The sequence below is a fragment of the Genypterus blacodes genome, unplaced genomic scaffold (assembly GCF_046128005.1).
Source record: "Genypterus blacodes isolate CSIRO-AG114 ecotype Tasmania unplaced genomic scaffold, CSIRO-AGI_Gbla_v1 ptg000052l_1, whole genome shotgun sequence".
NCBI classification, from domain to species: Eukaryota; Metazoa; Chordata; class Actinopteri; order Ophidiiformes; family Ophidiidae; genus Genypterus; species Genypterus blacodes.
The window spans coordinates 5,651,803-5,662,500 of NW_027466864.1; positions in this window are offsets into that span (position 1 = coordinate 5,651,803).

Below are 10,698 nucleotides of genomic sequence, written 5' to 3' on the forward strand. Positions count from 1 at the left end.
ACGGCGGATCAAAGCGCCCCGTGCGCGGAACTGCACATCTGTCACAGCGCGGCGAGCTTGATGGATCGTGGCTGCGCTGTGAGAAATGAGCTCAGTGTCAACAGAATCCTAATGATTAGAGCTCAGCACAAACAAAGCCCGACATGACTCATTTAGTTGTTAGATGGCCTTCTTGGCCGGGCAGCAGCGTTTAGTCCTGATGTCCTGGGCTCAGATCCCGTGCAGGCCCCGGTGCTCTCCTGTGTGTAGTCAGGACCGTGCGGGCGTCCTCCAGGTGCTCCCCTCTCCTCCTCATTACATGCGTGTGAGGTTAAACGCTCCTGCCGTTGCCCTTGACCACGGCGGACCAGGCCTGGAGTTTGTCCCCCCGGTGCTGCTGCTGATGATGGTCAGGATGGATTAGATGCAGAGGATAAGAGGCTCCCCAGGGATCAATGGAGAACAAGTTAACGCATATAGATTTCAGATAATGATGAAAACTCAGCCCATCAGAGGCCAAACTGACCTCTGAGCTTTTTACGCCTCTATAAATCCAGAGGTTTACCTTGATATCAGGCGTGAAGCAGCAGATCATCATCATACAGCCTTCATGAGTCAGCAGATACTTTACATGATCACACACACACACACACACACACACACCTGTGGTCCAAACATACACAGCTCTGAGGTTATTCATCATTCAGAATAAATATGGAAATCTTTGAGGGAAGGAAAAGAAATGAATTAAATTATTTCAAACATTTACATAGTTGAAAAATAAAAAATGTAATTAAAAAAATAATTTAAAAATGAAAGAATAAAGTGGACCGTTCTGACAATTTTTTGGAGGATTATTTTTCTCTATTCTCGATTCTCTCACTCTTGGTTTATCTTGTGTGATTATTGGTTGATTGATTGATGGATTGCTGGATTGATGTGTTGATGGATTGCTTGATTGAACATACTGTCAGGCTCTCAGCGTCTCTTTGCTCTCTGTGTCGTTTCCTTCAGCCTGATTTCCTGTGGATGTGCGTCACTTCCTCCTCTAACCACCTCAATATGTACACTCACACACACTGTATTTCATCAGGCTGATAGGGGAACTCATTTACATTCTGTCTCTCACACACACACAAACACACACACACACACCTACACACACCATTAATGCTTCATAATCACAGCAGTGCTTTTTATGACGTTTATTTACTTCTGCCATCCAATGAACGCGCCCGTGCTCGGCCCAGCCAGCTGAAACTTACTGTACAGCTGCTGTGAGGGCTGATGAATGGCTCTGTGTGTGTGTGTGCGTATGTGCGTGTGTATGCGTGTCGATGCCCTGAGACAACGGAGGCCCAAGGACAAACTAGCAAGACGCATAAAGCCCGGGGCATTAATTATTCAGGACGTACAGGGCTTGGCGGAGGCAGATAAATGTGTTTTACAATTCTCCTTCCTGCTTTTCGCCGCAATTCCGTCTGGAGGGGGGGATGAGTTGGCGGCCATTATCGTCCACTTTATCTCCTCCGACACTCGCAAGCCCTCCAAACAAATGCAATCCAGCAAAATGAACGGCAGGCAAATCAGCTGTTTACACTGGGAGCACATGAAGCTATTCTGCAGATCAACAGTGTGTGTGTGTGTGTGTGTGCGTGTGTGCGTGCGTGTGTGTGTGTGTGTGTGTGTGTGTGTGTGTGTGTGTGTGTGTGTGTGCGTGTGTGCGTGCGTGTGTGTGTGTGTGTGTGTGTGTGTGTGTGTGTGTGTGTGTGTGCGTGTGTGTGTGTGTGTGTGTGTGTGTGTGTGTGTGTGTGTGTGTGCACTGAAAGAATTTGTTAACTTGCAAATTTTGTTAAAGACGATCAAATCTTTTGCTCCGTTTGATGTTTTCCCTCAGACCGACTCGTCTTCTATCTCAGCTGTATCTGTGTGTATGGGGCTGCAGATGAAGCGTCTCCTCTTCTTCTATCAGTAGTAATTGTGCGCCTGGGCCTTGAGGTGGTTTCACTGCGTCAGGACTGTGTTGCTGTATTTTTATCTGTTGGTATTGTTGCATCTTTATTTGTCCCTGTGATTCTGCTGCTCCTGTTGCACGGCGGTGAGGTGCAGGGGAGTGAATTTGTCTCCTGAGTCTCCTGAGGTTTGTCCTCATTTTTCTCTCGGAACGATAAGCTTTCTCGTGGCATCGCTCCTTGTCGCAGAGAGCTTTGCCTCAGACACTCTGTGTGTGTGTGTGTGTGTGTGTGTGTGTGTGTGTGTGTGTGTGTGTGTGTGTGTGTGTGTGTGTGTGATACAGAGAATCCTGACTTTCTCTGCCTGGCTGAGGGTTTCATGTCTCTACTCCTGCTGATTTTCACAACATGTTCTCCTATAGATGCATAAACCTTAACAAGCTTTTAATGGAGGAGGCTAAGTAACCGTGTGACCACCAGGGGCTGCTCAAGGAACAATGATGCATGTTGATGATGATGTTGTTCTGTTGAATCGAAGAGTTGATCGATGGAGTGTTGTCTTCCGATCCAATAGAATGTTTTAAAGCAGTGATTGATTTCCTTTACTTCTCAACCAGAAAGATGACAAACAATTACAGCTTCGTCTCGTTTGGAACAGCGTGAGAGGTGTGTGTACAGGAGTGTGTGTGTGTACAGGAGTGTGTTTGTGTGTGTGTGTGTGTGGCCGGGGGTTGTAGATGAAGTTCTCTAGTCGCCGGCTCTCGCTGTCCCTGGTGGTGAATCTGAAAACAACGTGACTATTTTCTTACTTCCTCCAAAAAATAGAGATTTTGGGAAATATATTGTTTTCTACTGTCAGCAGTGATGTGTGAATTCTGCAAGTGAACACACACGCGCGCGCACACACATACGCACACACACACACACGTGTATTTGTATTTTTGTGTGTGTGTGTGTGTGTGTGTGTGTGTGTGTGTGTGTGTGTGTGTGTGTGTGTGGGTTGTTCTTGATCCTGTGTGGGCAGGAAAGTCTCAGCATCTCTGCTGCTTCTGTCTGAAACGCTCCACACGAGCGTCTCTCCTCCTCTGTGCTCTACAAAATACACACACAAACACACACACACACACAAACAGATAAATAACTGACAACGGCCACATTGTTGTAACAGCTAAAGGGCTAATGCACAGAACAGCTGTGGACCAGAGAGGGACTGTGGGATTTGTTTGTTTTTGCAGTTGCAATTTGCAAAAAGGTGGAATAGAAAAAATCTTGCTGCTTGTTTGAGGTATTTCTTGTGGCGATTTGGTAGAGATTGAATTTGTCAAACAGATCTGGGCTCTGATCTCACTCAGCAGTTTGCATGTGGGGCCGCAGCATCACCAAACCTCAGCAGCACCACAGACCGGCTCGGCTGCCTGCTGCTCCTCGCCTCACATAATGCAATTCGCTCACGTCTCTCCCACTTAATCTCATTCCACCCTCCCACCTCATCTCTCTCTCCCAAAACACATCCGCCTCCCGTCTCCCCTCCCGGCCACCTCTCTGCCTGCAGCCATGAGACCGACGTCCCCACTAAAGGTTAATAAAGCGTTTTCACAGGACAAACTCTGGCTGCTGAGTGACACCCGGCAGCAGGGTGTGTGTTCAGCGCGGATAAGTCTCCTGCTAATACTCGGCACACACTCAGGTGCTGATTAGCATTTTTTTGCAGAGCTGAGGCCGATCTATTCTGAGTTTCTCTCGGTGGGAGGCTCTCTTTTTAGGTCAGCCAAGGTTCTTGCAGACTCTCGGACCTTTTCTCTTTGTCCGCCATACTTATAAAACCCTATAATATGACTTTATGAGAGCGCTCCTACTTCCAAGACAGCCCAATAAAAGCGAGCTGAAGCGGGCGACGTGTGCAGCCCTTTGGCTTTTCAAAGGATCTTCGACAGCTCTGAGCTGAAAATTGAAGAGCTGTAAGTAATCCTTTATTCTGCTGAGGTACCTTACGCAACCGCCGCTGTTGCCTTGGAGAAACTCATAACAGCCAGCTGCTGCAGAGGCTCAACTGGGCAGATTCCAGCTGAGAATGTGGGCAATGTGCAAAACAACATGCACGCTCAGCAAAGCCTTAGCCGGGTGAAGTCAGGTTAATAACACCGGCACCAAACAAAGAGCTAACAGCAGGAACGCCACAGTTTAGGTAAAATGTAATAATGAAGAGAGTTTCTATTTGCTGTTGCATTAAATCCTTGTTTCTGTCACATTTTACGCTCGCAGGGGAGGTGAGGAGGGAAAGAAAATGGAAAAACGTATGAAAGATGGAAGGAAAGAGGAAGGTGAGGATGAGGAGGAGCTCAGTGTTGTTCTGCACCGTATCTGCTAAACCTGCTGTGCTGGGTGTCAGGAAACGGGGCGTGGATCCTCTCGCCTCAACGCAAACCGCACACAGGTATGACATCATCCAGGGAGTCAATAAAATGAGGATTCTTCACTTTCAGATGTGTGTAGAAAAAAAGTCATCACACTGCAAAACCCCCAAAAATATTCAGTTATTCTGCTGTCAAGTAGAAATCTGTTACTGTGGCAACAAAACACTGCCTGAACCATAAAAGCAGGTAAAATAATATTTTTTGGAGTTAACAATTTTCATTAAATGTGCTTGAAATGGAAAATGATTTATCCATCTTATTTTAGTGAGATTTCTTCGGCGTTCTGCTCTTAATCATCATCATCGTCACTTACATCCTGCTGAAATGGAGTTGAAGGCTTCTTTAGACGGACATACTGTTTCTAATATCTGCTGCTACAAACTGTGAGGATTATTTGTTCTCCCTGTTAAACAAAGTAAGCAATCAATCAGTCAGTGGAGGACCAGTTTGTCCTCGTGAAGATTTCTGCCAAGCCTGTAAACATAAGACGCTCCACTGTTTGTTGTTCCCAAAGTGTGGCTGTTCCATTAAAAATGAATCTATTGTTGCTTGTTTACACATTCGTCCCTGGAACATTCCAGAAACGGATTGATTTGTATTGGAGACGGGGTGGAAGTCGTCACGAGTCGGCAGCATCACTAATGACTCGTTAAGGACTCGTCAGATTGGTCTGATTCTTGAGAAAGCAAAGGCATCTTGTCCTCATTGCAGACATTTGGAATATCTGGAATCCACTTTTCAGACATTGTTTCTGTTCACTGTCTGACTGAATCACTTACTGAGACTAAACCGGAGCTGTTAGTCAGGAAACTAATCTGCTGCATATGAGAATAGCATTTCTGCGGAGAACAACAAATCAGGGTTGAATTCTGGTAAAACAAGATGCTGAGATTGAGTTAGATTCCTGTTTTTAGGTTGCAAACAGCAGAGGGAAACGTGAGCAGGTCCACTGGTTTGGTTTAGTGGACTGAGTGGGAGAACGACGCCCGCAGTGACGGAGCTCAGCAGAAACAGTTGGAGGTGCAGATCTGCTGATGGTTTGTGTCGCCTGGCAGTTTTCTGCGTGATGAAGTGCTGTGGAGTTGCAGGTTAGAGCACGGAAAAGAGATGATGGAGCCGAAACGCTGACAGAATGAGAGCTGGAGCCTCTGGAGCCTCTGGAGCCTCTGGAGTCTCTGGAGTCTGACGTCGCTCTGTTTAGTGTATTTCTTGGGTTGCAATGATGTGAAGATGAAGGAAGGAAGGATCTCCGCTGACACTGTCTTTGCTTGTATAATGGGGTTTTATTATACAAAGTACAGCATCATAACAAGCACCATGGAACGCTTGTGAGAGACTCTGCAGCCGGAATGAGTCGCTCCCGAACTCCGACTTTCAGACGTATTTATACAGTTGATTGTCACTCAAGAGAAGACCCGTTTCAGTGGATATTGACAAACCACCTGGAACCTCTGTAAACACTACATGACCATATTTGGTAATAGTTCACTTTTATAACGGCCATAAACTATTATCTGTAATGTCAGCTGTCTAAACCCAAGACTTAAACTGCTGACCTCAGGTGCAATTTACATTCCTTGTCCGGTTCAGTTCACTTTTTCCTTTGTCCATTATCAGCTGTAAGGCCTTCCCTAGTAGAATGAATATATGTTCATATTTAGATACTAGATATATAAGCAAAATATACCACATCTGCAATCCAGCTCTGGCCTAAGAAGCTGCACTGTAAAAGAATGTTTTCAAAATACTTCCTCAACTCAATGAACATGAGACTTTACTGTATGAAATTTCATACGTTTAGGAAATTGTGAACTTTCTCATTTCCTTGTTTGCCGCAGGTTTGTCGCAGGAGACGTCATGTAAAGTAGATTTACACAGGAAATGAAAGACAAATTCAATTTTAAACCAAAAATACCTGGAAACTCCTGAGGGTTGATAAGAGCCGGAGAAAAAGAAACCAGAGCGTCTTTGTGTTTGCAGGAGGAAGGAAACAAACTAAAGGCGCTGAATGTCACACTTTCATAGATAAGATGAAGATGTTCAGGCGGTGAAGATGTTCATTCTGTGCTCATCTTTGCATTTTTAAACATGCCACTGCTGTCACCTGCAGGACAAACGCAGCACTGCAGCGTCTTCACCCCTGTCGTGATTTGTTTTTCATCGTCGCAAAAGAGTAAACAACATTAAAAAAAGATGCAAACAGAGCCACAGCCTCTCCTCTGTTATGAGAGATGTTTGCATGGATTTATTCAGGAAATGTTTTATTTATGACGACTCGGCAAAGCTCAGAAAACCAGGCTGGTCTCCCTGAAAACAAATTAACAAGCCAGAAGAGAAAGTGCTGCATCAGTTAAACGTGGAGCGCAGAATGAAATAAATATGAGCTTTGTGCCGCCGCCTCGTCGCCGGGCTCCATCAGGACACGTCCACGTCTGAATCAATCAGCCTGATGGGGAAAAGAAGAGGAAAATTGATTCCAGCTGAGAAATTTGGACCCAACTTGCAGCTGCTCCAGTAGCACAACAGTGTGTTTGTCATATTTAATCCACTGGAGTGTAAAGTTTAAACATTTCATTGTGTGTGTCTTTCATTTGCCACCTAAAAAAAGCTGCAGCGGGAAGGACGGAAGGAAAGAACACGAGGATGGAAGGAATGCAGGAAGGATGCATAAATGAGGAGGGAAGTCAGCGTAGAATGGGAATGGAAAGGCTTTCCTCCATCTGAGGGGCTTTAACATGTTGCCTGTCAGTAATTAAACTCAGTCATCGTCAAACTTTTGCTTTGGATGCATGAGTGCAGCGGATTCAAAGGGACGGATTTAGCATTTTGTGGGGAAACTCCGATGTCCACTCACTGATTGGCTCTCCTTTCGGGGCGTGTCATGAAGTGAACCAATCACAGAGGAGCGCTCCTGGACGCCTCTCACCAGCTTCAGCTCTGGACAGCTTTTCCCCAAACTACCTGACAGCTGGAGAAGCCTTTCAGATGAACGCTGAACCATCTTGGATCTTATTCTCCAGTCCAGTGATTCCACTTTGCGACCTCCTTGACCTTTGAATTCACCCACACACACACGCCTGGTACAAGCACAGGGCCAGCGAGCCAGGGTTTGACCACCACCTCAGGACTCATACCTACGCTGATCAATCGACAGAACAGGACAAATCACTCAGCGTGCACAACGGTGCTGTAAGGGACAGCAGACGTGTGGGGCTTTATTTTACACACACTAATCCTAAATCCAAAGAAGAAGATGGCAGCGCAGCTTTAACTTCTCTATTGTGACTGTCGCCATTCAGACCGAGCTACGACGCCTCTCCCAAATAATTAACTTGAATCTAAAATGAATAATGAAATCCAATATGAGTAACGACGCTCCTCAGCCCTTTGGCTCTGACTGAATTATGTTTTGACAATGGAATCATTATTTCTTTTTAAACAGTCTTGATGAAGAGTTCAAAGTTGTTTACTCATTCATCTGCTTCATTACACGGATTGCCCAAACAATTAGGCGTGTGTGTGTGTGTGTATTGTCATTCCCTCCCTCTCAGCAGCTCAGAGCCATTATGTTGTATGATGATGATGTTTGACTTCAAAGCCTGACGTCAATCTGTCCTCAGGGATTAATGCAGGAACCCAGCGGCTCTCTGTGAGGAATAAACACACGCTTTCCATATTTCCTCCTGCCAAACATCTTTGCGGGGCTATAAACTATGACTCTGTGATTTTAAACAACGGCTCCATAGATCAGCACTTTGCAGTTTGTTTAGTGACGACAAATCTCACTACTGTCTGAAACCTCAGTAACTAAACACGGCGGAACAAGAAAACAAACCGAGCATAAACCAACGAAGTGACCCGGGATCTCATTTCTAACTGTAAATTCTCCTCGCAGCATTACTTATCCCACAGCAATCCCCCCAGGAGGAGTATTTCCCCTCATGCCACATTTATCTTCCATTATGTCCTGCATGTACACAACATTGTGCTGCTTGGGACAGCAAAACGATGAACAGCGCACAGAAAACGCAAACAAACCATTAATCTCCGCCTGCTGAGCGGAAAAACAAGCCGCGCTCTGAGTACTTCCTAAATACTTGGAGCCGCTTATCCAGGCCGAGCTGTGAGGCTGTGGAACCACGCAGGAGACGCAGGCGGAGCTTACACTTCAAAAACAAACTGCCACAATATCAAGGCTAACACATTCTGCCTGAAATCATGACCACAGGTGGGTCTGAGCCGGCGTTCTGCAAAGTCTCTTGGCGAAGTCCCAAGACAAGAGAAGTCTGAGTTTCACATCCAGGAGAGGTTCTGCACATCCAAACACTTTGTTGTTAAGCCTTAGTAATCTTTGGTATGGCACTGTGGCTTTGATAGGAGCTCTGTAGATGAAACAGAGCTACATGAGGTATGCAACGAGATTAGCTGGGAAAGTCTGAAGTCAGGAGTCGTCAGTGTAAAGGTCAAGGTCTTGGCTTGGATTCTGTCCAGTCCAATGCTGCCAAATGTGTCACTCGAGTCCAAGTGGAGTCTATGTCTTATGTCCTTCAGATGATGAACCTCCACCCTGACGTCATCACGACACATTTAGAGTGACAATTTGAATTCCACCAGGCAACCTGCGTGATAAAATATAGTGTGATAAAAAAATGTGATCAAATATAGAACTTACCCACAATATGGCAAGATGAGCATCAGTGTGTTTGTTGGCATGTAAAAGCATCTGTGTTTACAAAAACGATACAAGCAAGGAAACATTTCTCTCATTTTCCCCGCTCAGCCATTAAAAAAATATAAAAACCAGAAAAACCAGAGGAAAAAATATGGAAGGAGACGGAGAAACATCTGGCAATGACGAGGGCAAACTGGAAATTGAAATAAATTATAGGACATTTAAAAGGTTAGAAATGAGCCCTGAAAATTAAAGCGATGACGTTTGAATATACACATGTATATTCTGCTGTGTAAATAAAATCTGTCTCTCATTCTGGCGATTACAGTTTCAGCTTGTTTCCGTCAATGCACCAGTGCTGCCAAAGTATACAGCCAGGAAAATCATACCTAAACAAAAGCAAAGAGAAACAGCTGGCAGCAACAATACAAATACGATTTAGTTTAAAGAAAATACACAAGTACGTTGTGTGCCCGTCAGTGTGGCGGCGTGTGTGTGTGTGAATGTGTGTGAGTCAAGTCGCTCAGTGGAAACAAGCGCAGGAACACACTGGAGACTGACCAGCACCCTTGATGACCAATCAGATGTGATTGTGTTGGTAATTGTAGAGGAGTTTTGTGTGGCTCCATGAAACAACACGGCTGATTGTGTTTGAATAGCCGCTGATTGATTGTGGCTCGGCTGCAGCCAAGCAGTGTTCGCTCTCTCCCCAACAAAACAAAAAAAGACCCGCTGCGTTTTCCCAGAAATGAGGAATTATGCACGTCTACGCTCCGATTGTCTCTGAGCTTCAGCTGTAAATTCAGTGGGACTGCAGGGCTGAAGTGTCTAACCTGAAGAGGCAGAACCCAACAAAGTATGATCACCAAACCTTGTTTCCCCCTTTTAGAGCCCATTGTTGTGGTTGTCTGGACCATAATACATAGTATAATTGCTTCTTATCGGTTCTCACCAACCCCTGATGTAAAACTGGCATCTGTTCCCAGCCCACAAGCTGTGATAATCCAACTGCACGCTACCTGTGAGTGCCAAATAACAGAAGAACCAAGCAAAGTAGTGCCAGCTGAAACAAAGAAACACGGATATGTTTGTCAGGAGTTAGTGGAGCCCAAAAATGAGTGAAAGCAATTGTGAATGTTGGACTTAGAATCAACTAGAAGCCACTCAGGGAGAAAAACTGAGAAGATGATCAGAAACCAAAGACAAACCTTCTGTCCGACTCGGTCCAGAGAATTTGTGAACCCAAAATGTAGGAGGAGTTTATGGTGAAGGTCAGAGGTGAAACTGTAAAAGTGCCAATGAATGGGTTCCACCAAGCCTACACACTGAGTGGTCGTGTGTGTGCGTGTGTGTGTGTGTGTGTGTGTGTGCGTGTGTGTGTGTGTGTGTGTGTGTGTGTAGGAATAGAATCTGATCCCTGCTGAAGGAGTATCACACACGCTTCATAAAGCTGAAACAGGGAGAAATACAGAAACAAAGCATCATTAATTCTGCTAATAGAGCAGCTGGGAGACGCAAAAGTTAAGAGCCATATGTCTTAGTTGCAATAACGGTAACACAAACCCTTTAATTGACATAAAGGAAGCGTTTAGTCATTTTTAGAAGTTTTCAGCTGTGACCTGAGGCAAACTGAAAGACATCCAAGTCCATTTTTCACATTTGAAGAGTGAGTTTCACACGA